The 15,569-nt window shown below is 45.5% G+C and overlaps 3 non-coding genes across 3 annotated transcripts; 1 reads left to right on the top strand and 2 right to left on the bottom strand.

The window, feature by feature from the left end:
• Nucleotides 1–1,941: 1,941 nt before the first annotated feature.
• TRNAR-UCG (transfer RNA arginine (anticodon UCG)) lies at nt 1,942–2,014 on the bottom strand. The gene has a single exon. It is a non-coding gene; the product is annotated as a tRNA-Arg (tRNA).
• A 2,407-nt stretch (nt 2,015–4,421) lies between these two features.
• Nucleotides 4,422–4,494, top strand: TRNAR-UCG (transfer RNA arginine (anticodon UCG)). Its single transcript has one exon. It is a non-coding gene; the product is annotated as a tRNA-Arg (tRNA).
• Nucleotides 4,495–10,431: 5,937 nt separating this feature from the next.
• On the bottom strand, nt 10,432–10,504 carry TRNAR-UCG (transfer RNA arginine (anticodon UCG)). The gene has a single exon. It is a non-coding gene; the product is annotated as a tRNA-Arg (tRNA).
• Between the last annotated feature and the right edge of the window lie 5,065 nt (nt 10,505–15,569).

The following is a 15,569-nucleotide window of genomic DNA, read 5'->3' as shown; positions in this document are numbered from 1 at the left end:
ATAGTCAATCACTGTCGACACTCAGTTACGATATAAACGAATTGATTCAAGGAATTCAGTGACAAAGTAGCAGCTATAGTTTGAGATGCGGTACAACATAATGATGTTTGCTTTGGTTGAAGACGAACAGTCTCGTGGTATCAAAATACTGGCTTAGGAAGCCGACTGATACAATATTGTTACACCTAAAAGGACAACTTAGTCCATGAAGCTCCAGCTATCGCAGCGGTAAAAGTCTCTACACTCTAACGACTGGAATGAATGTAACAAAACCAACTTAGCTAGAGTCATCTGGATATGAGATGTGCTTGCTGATATTACATAAGATGAGCTTCCATAACTCTGTGGGATAGCACGGGAGAAGGATCCAGGAGTTTGGAAAGAGGGTGGAGTGCAACTGGTCGAGATTGCTGAAACATCTAAGGTCAGTAGGGCGTTTGAATTAGATACGCCAATATGAAAAAATACAGTTGTGTCGCACTATCTTATTCTATCTTTTTTTTCTGTATTTTCAGGGCATTCACCAGCACTGCAAAAGTAAACCTACCTGGGAAAAAAAATTCGTGAAGTAAAGAACAGAGGAACATTCTGCGCTGATGTTTCCGAGTGATTGTCTGACTGACTTTGTCTGAGGGATGTGTGGTTGAACTGGCTTTTTTTTTTTGTGTGTGTGTGTGTGCGTTTGTGTTGTTGCCTGCCAGACATACTCTGTGTGATAATCTCGCTGCCGACATCCATTGATGATTCACTTGCAATGTACCACATGTCTCCCATCCTTGTGGTCACGCCAGCATTCAGTCTGGCCAATGCTTTCATACAATTGTGGCCAGTGGCAGAGTTACCTGCAATACTGTCGGATGTCTTCACGCTTGTCAGAAGACCTTGAGCTCTCGCTTTCGTGTCTCGGTCTCACGACCACTTCTCCCATGGCTCTTCATCGCTGTCCTCCACCCTCCTGGTCACACTAGGCAGACCACTCGAGTTCATATTGCATTCCGAGTGTCAGCTCCTGGGATGTGTCAAGGCAAGTGTACCGTTCAACCCAATTTTTCTTGCATCGACCTTCCAGTTTTTTGGGGGCGCGAGGTTTACGTAAACACCCTTCTCTACCAGTGCTCTTTCCAGTAGCTCTGTCGCCCTGCGGAGAAATCAGAGAACAGAATGATCTGGTCGAGGAAGTCCACCATGTTTCCAATTAAGGACGTCTTGCCAAATGATATGACCCTGCGATTCCTCATGTGGTTGTGGCGGCGAGTGTAGAGCCACTCTTACCCTGAACCCACATCCACTCTGATAACGCAACACTAGCTCCATCGTGGGCCTCCTGCCCTCGCCCTCCTCCAGCACACCTTCAGTCTGTCATTTCTCTGGCATTTTGAAAGGATGCCCACGTGGGTAACTAGTGCTCTAGCCAGGATGGCCCACGTGGGTAACTAGTACTCTAGCCAGGATGGCCCACGTGCGTACCCCACTCAAAAGCCATATGGAAGACCACGAGGGGTTGGGGGGGGGGGTGTCCCTAAGACAGACCTAGGGGATGAGAAGCATACAAGATATACCTTCCTGACCTCCCGTTCAATATCGCGTCCTGGGAGTCATGATAATATATCAGAGGGCAGTAATGGACGGACGTCAGGACTGTAACACAAGTGTCGACCAGATGGGGGGAAGGTTGGGTTGGTAGATTGGGGATTGGACGGGTGGGAGGTAGTTGTCTCGATCCCCATGAACCCTTCTGCTCACCCAACCTCGGATCCGCCCCTTGTACGTTACCAGTAACCTAGTTCTGGCACGGTATGACAAGGAGGAGGAAGATGAAGGTGGCTAGGTCCTCAACTTTACCCTACGTCGCTAAGCCATTGCAGTGTTGCCCAAGGCTGTATTGGTATGTTAGCATACAGATGAAGCTTTAAAAAAAAAAAAACGAAAAAAAAAAAGGTTCGACCGTGACAGGATTCGAACCTGCAATCTTCGGATCCGAAGTCCGACGCCTTATCCATTAGGCCACACGGTCCTGGTGACTGAACTAGTTACTGTGGCCTAAGGATCCATTCACGCGCCCCTTCCCTATAACCCCTGGTGCCTGGGGCGTGTCCTTGGTGACCAGTATTGACTATACTGGAGCTCCCAGAATGACGACACCTTACGCGTCCTCCCGGTATGGAAGAAGGTCAACCATGCGGAGCCTCTCTGACCTCACCAAAGCCATGCAGCGCTTCTTGACGTCACTGACCGCCAGGTGGCCTACAGGTTCCAGAATAACATCATCCTATGCCCACCAGCTGTCATGAAGCTGCCACACACACACCCCATGCACAGCTCTATTGATAACACCACTGACGCCATGCTGTGGCCCCGTGGTAACTCAACTAGCGTCATGCGCAGCCGATGGAGTGTTGCAGGAGGCGTCAGCCAGACTAAACAGGTTATGGTCAACCAGAAACACATGTTTCATTACAACATTTACACCTCTCCCTCACTGTACCATTCCTTACTAATTTTGTTTTTCATCAATAACCTTTTTTTGATCTCAATTGCTCCTAACATCTGACCTTCACTTACTTTTGGTCTCGAAGCTCCGTCCACTTGCGACGGCGTCAGTACGACACCCGCTATCATATAAGTGGCACTGCAGGATGAGGATACCGCCACATATATTACATTTATTACCGTCACAATCATGTGATTACGGTCGTGTGTACAGCATTGGGTATAGGGTTGTGACTACTTGTACACCTTCCCTGGGGCGTGATGGCGTCTACACATCCACGAAGAGTGAGTGATTACCCGTGCAATCCAAGTGTTTTTGTTTCTAATCACTGTACATGGAGTGTCTTCACTGTTTAAGAGTGGGAGGAGACACATGCACATCTCAGAGGCAGGCGGTGGGGGATTTGATGGGCCTGCAGTTCCCCTGAAGGTGAGAGGAAGGGACGACCTGTAGACCACCAGAAGGGGAGGCAGAAGTACTCCAGGGATCCCGGGGGAGCAAAGGGTGTGTACAGTGTGTTTATGAGCGGAGGCACGTAAGGGATTTGAGGATGAAGGTCGTATGATTTGAAATGGAGGGGGATGGGTTGCCTGTATATTATTGATGAAAGGGATGATTTTGACAGTCCAGTCGAAGATAGATACGTTTATATCGGTCTGGAAAAAGACTGGGGTTACAACTTCAGAAGCCAGAGAGCTTTGATGTATAGATTAGGAGGGACTTTTAGAAGGCATCTATACATCGTTGGAATCCGAGAGAGAACCTGTACAGTTCTAAAGGATAAGGCGGGAGCTCGTGCAAACCTCTCGGGTTGTACAGAGGGAGGAAAGATGTCTTATAAAGCTCCGAGACTCGAGGAGGGTGAATTGTGCAACTCTTGTGGGGGGAATACACCATCAAAACCATTCTTAAGACGACTTCGTTAAACCCAAATACACTCTTAAGGCCTATGACCTGACGTTGAGGAAAAGTCTTGTCTGACCTTCATTACAAACTCGTCCTTATCTTCATTACCTCATTTTTACCACACCATCGACCCCACTGGGGTTTTTAAACACATATTTGACACCAATGGCTTCTGACGTAACTCTCTCCATCTAGAACAAAGACCATATACTCTCCACCACCCTCTTCCCACCTACATGTCCAGCAACGATGGTCTTTGGCGATGCTCGGTTTGACCTGACCCTTGTGGATCAGGTCGAATGTACCTTCGCTATACCAGTGTTCAGGGTTGATTGTTGTGGAGAGAAATAAGGCATTGGTGACCTGGGCTGACCATTGTTAACCTATCAGCAAGTCATGACCTGGGTTGACCTCTGCTGACCCAGAGGTAATAATGATGGTCTGGGCTGACTCCTGCTGACACAACAGTTACAGTGGTGATGTGGGCTGACTCCTGCTGACCAAACAGCAACAGTGATGACCTGAACTGACTCCTGCTGACTTAACGGTTACAGTGATGACCTGGGCTGACTCCTGCTGACCTAACGGTTACAGTGATGACCTGGGCTGACTCCTGCTGACCTAACGGTTACAGTGGTGATGTGGGCCGACTCATGCCGACACAGCAGTAACAGTGATGACCTGGGCTAACCGATTCTAAGCTAGCAGTAACAGTGATGACCTGATATGACCCCTGCTGACCTAGTAATAACAATGACGACCCCAAGTTGTCTCCTGTTTATCCAGCAGTACCAGTGCTGACCTTCACCGATTCCTGCTGACCGAACAATAACAATGGTGACTTGAGTTGACCCCCTGGTGACCCAGCGGTATCGGTGATGACCTGGTCTGAATTTTGCTAATCTAACAATAACACTGCGATAACCTGGGTTAACCCATGCTGACCTGGTAGTACATTGCAAAAGGGCAGTTAACCTGAACTGCTCCTAGAAGAATAAACTTGCGTGGTACACAACAAGTGTACGACCGTGTGGCCTAACGGATAAGGCGTCGGACTTCGGATCCGAAGATTGCAGGTTCGAATCCTGTCACGGTCGTTTATATTTTTTTTTTCCCCCTCGTGAATGTGAAAAGTAATTTGTCAATTGAGAGTACGCGAGGGGATCCAAACAAAACGACTATAAAGATGGAAGAATAAACATATGAGTTAACAGACGACGCGCATTCCCCAAGAGGTATTTGCAAAGGTATTGACCGGGGGATTCAATGCTGCTGTAAGACCCACCAGGTGAGGCTACTGCTGCGGTGGCTTCCCTTCACGCGCTTACAGGTGCTCTAGCAGAAATGTTCGCTGGATGAAAGCAACATTCATTCCTTCGTAGAGAAGCAGACCTAATCGAGAGAGATGAACCGAGTCCACTTGACAACACAGCGATATTGCGTGCGTTACATCCAGCGAAAGACACGCCACATCTGGCTGGCGTCGATAAAACAGATCTCCCACTCTTTCGATTACCGAAGTTAAAAGTGTAGCACCCAGTCTTTTAGGAGGAGTGAGGTCGCCATGGGAGATAGATATATATATATATAGGACGTTAGTTACATGGGACTAGTTTCTGAATGAGGATGACAGGGGGAAAGACGGTACTGGGAAAGAAACTGGTTATGGAGATTTGAAAAAAAGGAAGAAAAAAAGAAAATTATGGATAAAGAGAAAATGAGAAGGCAAGGCAACTCTGGTCGTGTCGGTCAGGAAGCCAGATGGGCTGAGACGAATCTAAGGTCTGACTGCTGGTAGGATGCGACGCGAGGCAGGTTACAGAAGGGAGAGGCTCGTGGGTCTGCAGGGTTTATAGGCTGCCCAAGGGACGGACTACCCTAACCACAAGTTACACTCACCTCCCCCACGAGCACAGTATCCCTCAACGTCACTTAAGAGGGTGTGTGTGTGTGTGTGTGTGGCATAACTCTGGCCAAAGGCAGCGTAGGGAAGGTATTGGTGGCACGACTTTGTAGAAAGGAGTGTCGGTGATACCGATGTCGCGAGGAAAGAGACGAGTCTGCACAGGTAAGGCGCAGGAAGACGGCGAACTTGCACAACTCCCGGTGTGTGAGAGGGAGGTTCCCTATACAGTCCCACGTAATTAAGGTTGATAAGGAAGAGAGACATCTGTAACACTGCAGGGGAGGAGAAAGGCATTTTGATTGATCACGAGGACGAGTGCCGGGCTGAGAATGGGCGTCTGACGTTAAAACTCAGATCACACGGTCACGTCCCGTCACAGTCATAAACACAGACCCCAGATTGACGGATCGGATAGAGCTCTGATTGTCAGCGCCATATATATATATATATATATATATATATATATATATATATATATATATATATATATATATATATATATATTATCCCTGGGGATAGGGGAGAAAGAATACTTCCCACGTATTCCCTGCGTGTCGTAGAAGGCGACTAAAAGGGGAGGGAGCGGGGGGCTGGAAATCCTCCCCTCTCGTTTTTTTTTTTTTTTTTTTTTTTTTTTCCAAAAGAAGGAACAGAGAATTCGGCCAGGTGAGGGTATTCCCTCAAAGGCCCAGTCCTCTGTTCTTAACGCTACCTCGCTAATGCGGGAAATGGCGAATAGTTTGAAAGAAAAGAAAGAAATATATATATATATATATATATATATATATATATATATATATATATATATATATATATATATATATGGCGAGGAAGTGGAAAACCTGGGGTCTCTTAAAAAGGGGAAGGTCATAGTTGTTAGGAAAGACAAGAAACACTGAAGAGTTCCGAAGCTTGACATTGACGGGGAAAAGATGATTAAAACAAACATGACACCTGCTCTCCGCTGTTTGCCAACAGCTACACAGTAATTATGACCCCGTGCCTTGCCAAGCATTATGTGGTTTGCTATAGTCATATCCTTCGTTACATTATTATGCCAGTGTTTGTTTACTGGGACTTATAAACTCTCTTTGACCCGCCTACTCCACGATGCAAGTTGGCTCACTTTCCCTCTTCCATAGTTATTACTTTGTTTTTTTGCTCCCGAGAGCTGCCTGCCTGCGTGCCCCCACCACTAGCTAGACCACGTGATGCTTGGCAAGCTGCTGCGTCACATGATAGCTGTGTGACCGTTGGCATCTCAAGGGTAGGTCGTTTTGATAACTGTTTCCTTCCTACACGTCGAAGCTTTGGAACTCTCTACCCCTCTCATATTTTTCTCAATAACTATGACCTGGCACATTCCAAAGGGCAGGTTTTCTCACTGCCTCCAAAATTCGTATATACTTTCCCTTGTCTTTTCTTTTTCTTCTGTTAATAAACTCAATATTTCAATTAAAACCCCGCCCTGATGTCGACTTTTGTCTTTGACGAGAATCGACAACGTAAAAAAAAAAAAAAAAAACCAAATCCTGTGTCGAGAGAGGATCAACAGATAGACATAGGTGATTCTGCGTGGAGGGGACTGACAGACACACATGGGTGACTCTGCTGGGAGGGGATCAACAGACACACATGGACTATTTGGTGGGTCGGGAACAACAGACACACATGGCAGATCTCATGCCAAATGAAACGAGGGTATGATATGCCTGGGTTACGACGTCCCCGGCATCATCCTCTCACTGATCGACGCCCGTGGATCACGCACCGGGAGTAATGAGGTGGCTATAATACGTAGGTACTTGGGAGGGATGAGAACACCTGGAGCTGATGGATCCTCCAAATTAACACATGAAGGCTAAAAAATTCTTTTAGCGAGACAAGTTAATGCCGCTGGTCTGACGTAAGTATAACTTGTGTAGCAATTTTTTTAAAATATATGTAAATGGGAAAATTAAGAATACAAGTAAAAACGCAAGTTATGTCTAACAGAATGACACTAAAAGGGAAAATGAATGTTACTCTCGCGATGTGCTGTTAAGTTTGCCGACTACAAATTTTCTTTTTTTCCCTTTAGCCAAAACTTAAAAAAAAAGATGGCGACTATAAAGCCAACAGCATGTCTAAAGCTGTTATATCGTAGTAGTGGTGGTTAATGCAGAGGGTGGTTGTTCTTTTGAGTTTCAGGCTCGTTGAGTGCCAAGGCCATTAAAGCCAGTCAACGTTGTCTTAATCACCACACACGAAACGTCTTTCAGATTTTTTTTTCTTGGGGTTTTCGACATATTGGAAGTGATCTTACTCGTTCTACTGCCATCTCGTCGCGGACTGTACCTCATTTGAAGCTTTACCTATTGAATTATAAGCAACGTTCGAGTGTCGACCAATGGATAAGGTGTCGGACATCAGCTTCGTAGGTGGCAGGTTCGGATCCTGTAACGGTCCATGTAACTCAAAGCACTCCAAGAAAACTTGTTGCTCGATCCTGTTATTCTGAGTGGCCTCTAAACCATAAGACAGCTTCGACGTCGACGAACGACTTCCCCTCCAATTACTGCCCGAACAGAATTGGTTTTTTTGAAGTACCTCTACAGATATGTGGTCTTCAGACTCCCCTTCGACTCCCCTTGCTGAAGTGGGCGAGTGCCTTAACCTCCAAGATCCCAATCGCCTAACCTAATGGACTGCTGGACTGCTACAGACACACTCAATCGTTATCTTGGGCGTGGTGGATACAGCACTCTTGTGCAGCAGACGTCAGCTGCTGCACAGTGGTTCTTGTAGTGACAGCCGACGCTGCAGCTGGGGCGCCACGTCTTCTCTTAACCCCCACTGAAGACATTGGTATACAACAACCTTTGATCATGTCTATGCGAACCTTGAGCAAAGGCGGTTCGACCCATGGTTCGAACCGCCTGGTCTTTGACCTGCCCTGATCCTTTGCCCTGACCACTAAGGGATCGAAACCTCTTGGACAGACAGAACCTAAACTAGTAACGCTTGTGTATAGCGGTGTCGTGTGATTAACAATTTGTAAAGTATGAGGAAGGGAATTCTACCTTCATGGTGCCCCCATCTATCGAACTTTCTCTTCCTATCTTACAGCTTTTCAGAACCGTGTATGCCGCTTCCATTCGTTATCTCACCACATGCCGCTTCCATTCGTTATCTCACCACATGCCGCTTCCATTCGTTACCTCACCACATGCTGCTTCCATTCGTTATCTCACCACATGCCGCTTCCATTCGTTATCTCACCACATGCCGCTTCCATTCGTTACCTCACCACATGCTGCTTCCATTCGTTATCTCACCACATGCTGCTTCCATTCGTTATCTCACCACATGCCGCTTCCATTCGTTATCTCACCACATGCCGCTTCCATTCGTTATCTTACCACATGCCTCTTCCATTCGTTATCTCACCGCATGCTGCTTCCATTCTTTATGTCATAACTCATTCCGCTCCATTCATCCAATATACTCGTATACGAGTACTTCTTTATATCCTGTGTAACCATTTCTGGCTTGATTTCACATTACGTCTTGTGACTATTCCATCCCGGCATTCCGCGAGTAGGGTGGGTGGTGTGGTGTGGTGTCCGCCGGAGCACGTGCGTGTGGTGACGCCGTTCGTGGCGCAGAACGTGCGTGCGGTGATGTCGTGTGCTGCAGAGTGCACACACGCGTGTAACAACGTCGCGGCGTGGCCAAACAGGTATGTGTGGTGGAATAGTGGAGTCCACAGTTTCATACACACACACACACACACACACACACACACACACACACACACTTATCTTACAATATCCGGAAAATCAATTACGTTGTCTGATAACAAAATGAGTTTCCATTCCAGGTGTATATCGTACACCAGGGTATGAATTACCCAGAAAAGTTGTGCGTACTTTGTCTCGGAGTGGGACGACGATGATTGGATGAGGGAAGACCCGGTTGGCGGCAAGGAAACTCGTTTTCTTTGTGTGTAAATACACGATCGTACGATCGTTATACGATAAATCATATAAGGCAATTCATTTCCAAGTGATTGTTCCTGAGCATATCTCATCATAGTTCATACTCTTTCAGTTTTATTTCCCACTTTGAACATATGCCTCGTCTAAACAGTGCACGTTACTAAACTTATCTGCATATCCTTTTAAAAACTGGCAAAACTCAATGTTCATGTATAAATGAACAGGTAAGACGATTTCGTGGGTAACCAGAGACGTACTTTTCTCTAGCAGTGGCCAGCAGCAGGAGCAGCGTCAACCAACTCCCCTCATAGAGTAGTGCCTGGGAGACAGGCAATACCCACAAAAGCGGTGAAAAAATCTAATCCATTTAATGACATGCGCCAGAGTTGTTTACGCTCGCCTCCGTTCACGCAAGCAACAGTTTTTATTTTAGAGCTGAAGAAGCACAATGAAATGATAAGAAAACGTGTATAGGAGGAGAGTGAACACAGTATCTGAAATGAATGAATGAGAGAGAGAGAGAGAGAGAGAGAGAGAGAGAGAGAGAGAGAGAGAGAGAGAGAGGAGATCTGTTAGACCTTCAAGGCCACCAACCTACCCTGCCCCCTCCCGCTAAGGGTAATTTGGGTTTTCACTCGCTTTGATTGCAAAGGGGGGGGGGGGGAGGCTACATCTCGCCTCCGAGACCCAATTACTCTACACTGCTCTCAGTAAACACGGGCAGTACAGACCCATCCTGTACTATGCTGCTATCCGTGTGCTTCATACATTACGTAAGTCACATCAGCCTACCTATCTACCTTGCCTCATCTATATCATTTTATCTATTATGCTTGATCGCCGTTTACCACGACAGCGGCAAAAAAAAAAAAAAAAAAAAAAAAAAAAAAAATATATATATATATATATATATATATATATATATATATATATATATATATATATATATATATATATATTTGCATAAATACATGTGCTGGTTCATGTCAAGGGGCTGTAAATGTCATACCCACGCCACAGAAATATGATGGTTTGGTAGAAGTACCCAAGCTTCTAGTGTCTTTGAACGTCATTTAAACTGGCTTTTCAAAAGTTTGTTTTCGAAGAATTTGTTTTCTCAACACAAAAAAAAAGTGAAAAAACTACCTCGACCGTGACAGGATTCGAACCTGCAATCTTCGGATCCGAAGTCCGACGCCTTATCCATTAGGCCACACGGTCACACTGTACAATTGTGACCCCAGGAATACGAATTGAGAATATATGGTAACCGTTCACCACTCTTGGTTGGCAGTAAACTTGTCTATCCACTTAAGATTCATCTTCCGATGGCAGAGTTTTCTTACATATATATATATATATATATATATATATATATATATATATATATATATATATATATATATATATATATATATTTTTTTTTTTCTTTCTTTTTTTTTTTTTTTTTTTTTTTTTGCTTTGTCGCTGTCTCCCGCGTTTGCGAGGTAGCGCAAGAAAACAGACGAAAGAAATGGCACAACCCACCCCCATACACATGCCTTGATTCAATCCACTGACAGCACGTCAACCCCGGTATACCACATCGCTCCAATTCACTCTATTCTTTGCCCTCCTTTCACCCTCCTGCATGTTCAGGCCCCGATCACACAAAATCTTTTTCACTCCATCTTTCCACCTCCAATTTGGTCTCCCTCTTCTCCTCGTTCCCTCCACCTCCGACACATATCCTCTTGGTCAATCTTTCCTCACTCATTCTCTCCATGTGACCAAACCATTTCAAAACACCCTCTTCTGCTCTCTCAACCACGCTCTTTTTATTTCCACACATCTCTCTTACCCTTACGTTACTTACTCGATCAAACCACCTCACACCACACATTGTCCTCAAACATCTCATTTCCAGCACATCCATCCTCCTGCGCACAACTCTATCCATACCCCACGCCTCGCAACCATACAACATTGTTGGAACCACTATTCCTTCAAACATACCCATTTTTGCTTTCCGAGATAATGTTCTCGACTTCCACACATTCTTCAAGGCTCCCAGAATTTTCGCCCCCTCCCCCAACCTATGATCCACTACCGCTTCCATGGTTCCATCCGCTGCCAGATCCACTCCCAGATATCTAAAACACTTCACTTCCTCCAGTTTTTCTCCATTCAAACTCACCTCCCAATTGAATTGACCCTCAACCCTACTGTACCTAATAACCTTGCTCTTATTCACATTTACTCTTAACTTTCTTCTTTCACACACTTTACCAAACTCAGTCACCAGCTTCTGCAGTTTCTCACATGAATCAGCCACCAGCGCTGTATCATCAGCGAACAACAACTGACTCACTTCCCAAGCTCTCTCATCCCCAACAGACTTCATACTTGCCCCTCTTTCCAAAACTCTTGCATTCACCTCCCTAACAACCCCATCCATAAACAAATTAAACAACCATGGAGACATCACACACCCCTGCCGCAAACCTACATTCACTGAGAACCAATCACTTTCCTCTCCCTACACGTACACATGCCTTACATCCTCGATAAAAACTTTTCACTGCTTCTAACAACTTGCCTCCCACACCATATATTCTTAATACCTTCCACAGAGCATCTCTATCAACTCTATCATATGCCTTCTCCAGATCCATAAATGCTACATACAAATCCATTTGCTTTTCTAAGTATTTCTCACATACATTCTTCAAAGCAAACACCTGATCCACACATCCTCTACCACTTCTGAAACCACACTGCTCTTCCCCAATCTGATGCTCTGTACATGCCTTCACCCTCTCAATCAATACCCTCCCATATAATTTACCAGGAATACTCAACAAACTTATACCTCTGTAATTTGAGCACTCACTCTTATCCCCTTTGCCTTTGTACAATGGCACTATGCACGCACTCCGCCAATCCTCAGGCACCTCACCATGAGTCATACATACATTAAATAACCTTACCAACCAGTCAACAATACAGTCACCCCCTTTTTTAATAAATTCCACTGCAATACCATCCAAACCTGCTGCCTTGCCGGCTTTCATCTTCCGCAAAGCTTTCACTACCTCTTCTATGTTTACCAAATCATTTTCCCTAACCCTCTCACTTTGCACACCACCTCGACCAAGACACTCTATATCTGCCACTCTATCATCAAACACATTCAACAAACCTTCAAAATACTCACTCCATCTCCTTCTCACATCACCACTACTTGTTATCACCACCCCATTTGCGCCCTTCACTGAAGTTCCCATTTGCTCCCTTGTCTTACGCACTTTATTTACCTCCTTCCAGAACATCTTTTTATTCTCCCTAAAATTTAATGATACTCTCTCACCCCAACTCTCATTTGCCCTTTTTTTTCACCTCTTGCACCTTTCTCTTGACCTCCTGTCTCTTTCTTTTATACAGGGTATATATATATATATTTTATTTATTTATTTTGCTTTGTCGCTGTCTTCCGCGTTAGCGAGGTAGCGCAAGGAAACAGACGAAAGAATGGCCCAACCCACCCACATACACATGCATATACATACACGTCCACACACGCAAATATACATACCTATACATCTTAATGTACACACACACACACACACATATATATATATATATATATATATATATATATATATATATATATATATATATATATATATATATATATATACACAGACATATACATATATACACATGCACATAATTCATACTGTCTGCCTTTATTCATTCCCATCGCCATCCCGCCACACATGGAATAACAACCCCTTCCCCCTTCATGTGTGCGAGGTAGCGCTAGGAAAAGACAACAAAGGCCCCATTCGTTCACACTCAGTCTCTAGCTGTCATGTAATAATGCACCGAAACCACATACATATATATATATATATATATATATATATATATATATATATATATATATATATATATATATATATATATATATTATTCTTCCATGAAAATTATACTCCATTCTTTTCTTTTATGACGAATAACTTTGAATTTGCCACTGCATGTGATCAAGTAACCATTTTGATAATAAAGATACTTATACATTCATAAATTCGTGAATAATTTTTTCCTCCCGTATGGTCAATACACATATTTTGTTTGTCTAATTCTAAAACGTTCTAATACAGGAGTATTGGTAGTAAGCTACTATTCCTACCACCATTCACTATATAGTTCTTGACCCGTACCATCATACCGCCGGCATCTGACTGCTGGGTGGTACTTAGGGTATATTTTCATGTACAAGGTTCGGGAGCCTAGTTCTGACCTCACGCTGGTGTACTTAGAAGCTAGACTGACGAGTGTTCCTCCAGTGTTGCCTTCCTACCTTCCCGTACCATCTCCACCTACACTGCTGTATGGGAGCCCATCCATCCACTGTCTTATCGAAGCACCCGCTTCCCTCCTTGATTGTACAAGGTCGGCTCAACGTTTAAAACAGTACGGCGACTGCTCCTCTCTAGGTGTACAGTGATCGATTACCCTCCAGAGATGTATCGTGATAACACCCTCTCTGGGGCGTGTAGCGTCCACCTCCCCACTAGGACTGAGCAGACGCCCCTCCACCTTATTGATGACCTGTCGTGCCTTCCACTACACACTTGCACAGACACTCCCTTCCTGTCAAGGGTTGCAGAGCGCCCCACCTCCTTCCCCTACAAAGCTCTACGATCACGCACGTAACCCCTGCCCATCCGGAGCAATAAGAGTACCACCGCCTAGTACACTTCTAGAGCCGTGTAGGCTTCCTCTCCCCTCCCAGGTTGTGCAGACATCCCTTTCCCTTTAAGATACATAGAATCGTTTCCTTCCCCAACCTTTCTCCAGAGCTATAAAACCCTAACGTCGTTCCGTGGTTATGCAAACGCCCTCTTCACCCCGAGGACCGCACAGGCTCCTTCCTACACTCCAAATCTGTATCGATAACCAATTCCCCGCCTGCATGAAGCGGATCGCCTTTTTTTTTCCGCCGATATTGCGCAGGCCCCTCTTCCCCTCCGATGTTACATAGACACCTCTTCCCGTCCGATGTTACATAGATGACCCCCCCTCTCCGATGTTACATAGACCCCCCTTCCCCTCCAGTGTTACAAAGATGCCCCTTCCCCTCCCATGTTACACTGAACGACCCTTTCCCTCCCATGTTACATAGACGCCCCTTCCCCTCCGATGTTACATAGACGCCTCTTCCCCTCGGATGTTACAAAGACGCCCCTTCCCCTCCGATGTTACAAAGACGCCCCTCTCCCACCAGGGATAAAAATGCAGCCACTCTTCCTCCAGAGATATACAGTCCTCCCACTCCAAGGCTTGCACCTGGCCCTTTAGAATTACATGGATGCCATGTTCCCCACTAGAGACGCAAGACAGCTACTCCCCTTCAGAACTGTAGAGAAGGTCCCATACCTTCCTACGCATGTAAAGACAGCAACTTCAATTTCAACCGCAACACATTTTAGCAAAATGTTAGTGTTTGGTTAAGTTCTTCTAAGGTCAAAAGCACGAACATCAAACTTTGAAAGTATCTTTAGCATGATTCTAATGTGAAAGTTTTGTATAGATGTGCACTACACCACCGGCTTTAGATACTAACCTCTCAAAACCACTGTAAACAGTGCAGCATGTAGAGGACAATGCTGAATGAACCCACCACGCGTCATAGCAACTTCTTATCACTATGAAACCACACATCAAGCCTCTCCCTTCTCACCATCGTCTCCGGACGTAGCAGCAGTACTCTCACGTTACGGAAGGGGAGGTAAACGGGAGTCAGCCGAGGTGAGGTTTGGGGCAATCAACAGACCAGAGCTGCACCGGAGGCGCAGTTTTCCGACGAGTTCACTGTCTAAGCCAAGCCATCCAGGGAGAGACGAAACAAGCGAGAGCACCACTGTCATAAAGCCAGTCAACCTCCTCACCTAATCACTTGAAGCGAAGAGAAGTTGGTGCTATTTTGAAGCGAGTCCCCCGAAGACAAAGAGAAACTAAAGTGGGACTAACAAGAGCGCAATCGTCCGATGCGAAACTCGACGTTCTCTCCATTAACCACACACGCTGTCACACACAAAAAAGTCAGAGGTATTTCGCCTCTCAACCTGTTGAAGCGCCCTCCCTCCCTCCCTACCTCAATGTTGAAGCGCCCTCCCTCCCTCCCCTCAACTCGCCTCACCGGTTCACGGATCTCTTTATCCGCGCTATTAAAGCCTCAGACTACAAATTTTCACAACTGCTTGCCAGATTCCCCGCGGTGACATTGTCGCTGCCTCCG

Source organism: Panulirus ornatus, chromosome 1 (assembly GCF_036320965.1).
Source record: "Panulirus ornatus isolate Po-2019 chromosome 1, ASM3632096v1, whole genome shotgun sequence".
Taxonomy (NCBI): Eukaryota; Metazoa; Arthropoda; class Malacostraca; order Decapoda; family Palinuridae; genus Panulirus; species Panulirus ornatus.
Note: the sequence above shows the minus strand (reverse complement) of the source record. Positions and strands in the feature narration are given on the sequence as shown.